Source organism: Capricornis sumatraensis, chromosome 6 (assembly GCF_032405125.1).
Source record: "Capricornis sumatraensis isolate serow.1 chromosome 6, serow.2, whole genome shotgun sequence".
Classification (NCBI taxonomy): domain Eukaryota; kingdom Metazoa; phylum Chordata; class Mammalia; order Artiodactyla; family Bovidae; genus Capricornis; species Capricornis sumatraensis.
In genome coordinates, this window is record NC_091074.1 from 56096268 (window position 1) to 56097803 (window position 1536).

General features: G+C 44.2%; 1 non-coding gene across 1 annotated transcript; it reads right to left on the reverse strand.

Annotated features, from left to right (window-relative positions):
• Positions 1-312: 312 nt before the first annotated feature.
• Positions 313-385, reverse strand: TRNAG-CCC (transfer RNA glycine (anticodon CCC)). The gene has a single exon. It is a non-coding gene; the product is annotated as a tRNA-Gly (tRNA).
• Between the last annotated feature and the right edge of the window lie 1151 nt (positions 386-1536).

A 1536-nucleotide genomic window follows, 5' to 3' on the forward strand; every position in this document is an offset into this window, starting at 1 on the left:
GGCTGTTCCTGAATAACATGCTTTTTTATAATAAGCTAGTAACCTAGTAAGTAGAATATTTTCTCTGAGTCCTGTGAACCCCTCTAGCAAATTAACTCAACCTAAGGGAGTTGTTTTGGGAACCTCCCATCTATAGCTGGCCTGTCAGAAGCTCTGAAGACAAACTGGACCTGCCATTGGCATGTGAAGTGGAGGGTGTGGGGCAGTCTTTTTAATGCTTTTAAAAAGAAATATATTTTTATTTGTTTATTTGGCAGTGCCAGGTCTTAGTTGCAACATGTAGGATATTTAGTTGCAACATGTGGCATCAAGTTCCCTGACCAGGGATTAAACCTGGGCCCCCTGCTTTGGGAGTGCAGAGTCTTAACCGTTAGACCACCAGGGAGGTCCCAGGGGATGGGCAGTTTTGTAGGATTGCACTTTTAACCTGTGGAATATGACATTATCTTTAGGTAGATAGTGTCAGAGTTGAGTTGACTTGTAGAACACCCACGTCAGCATGTCTGAAAAGTACTTGGTACTATGTGAGAAACCACTCCCGACATTGGTCTCCAGAATTGGTACCAGAATACTGTTAGCTCTTATCTTCTTTATCCAAATAATGCCTTGTCATTTCCTCGGTCTTCCCTTGTACAGGGTTTCCCTTGTGGCTCAGCTGGTAAAGAATCCACCCGCAATGCAGGAGACCTGGGTTCAATCCCTGAGTTGAGAAGAGTCCCTGGAGGAGAGAAAGGCTACCCACTCCAGTATTCTGGCCTGGAGAAATCCACGGATATATAGAGTCCATGGGGTCGCAAAGAGTTGGACACAACTCAGCGACTTGCTCTTCCCACTGCAAGGGAGATACGGTAGCTAAGACACAGCATCCAAAGTCCTGGACTTGGGATCAGAAGACCTGGGTCCAATACTTCATAGGACCTGCATAGTTTGTAAGTCACATAATCTCTCTAGACCTCAAATTCTTCATCTGTAAAATGAGAATAATGCTAGCTTCTTCACAGAGCAGTTATGAGAAGTAAAATTCAAAAATGTATTTGAAAGGGCTTTGTGAATCCTAAGCAAATATAAGGAATTATTTTTAAAACCTTACTCCTCTCCAATTCAGTCTTAACCCAGCTTAGATTTAGAAGCCACTAAAAGAAGGACGTGACAAAACAAAGAAATGGTTCTCCCATTATCTCTTGGATTCCAATCTTGGAGATGGGGGAGGGAGTTGGGGGCATGGAGAGGAGTGTTGGAGGACAGGTTAGGATTTTACAGAGTAAGAAGGAAAGAGAAAAAGTGAATAGAAGAGAGAGAAGTTTGGGGGCAGTGCATGAAGAAAGGTGAGTCTGTGTAGTAGAGAGTCACTGCTCAGATTTTCCTTCATGTCTGGCATTCAGCAGACAGCCTCTGAATATCAGTCCCTCTGGGTCTGCCTTGGCTGCAGAGAGCCTTATCTGAGTGGCTCCTTATCTGAGGGGCAGCTTGCATCTGGTGACTGACAGACAAGTGTTACAAAGGCCTACCCATTTTTGCTCCCTGATGGACAATTGT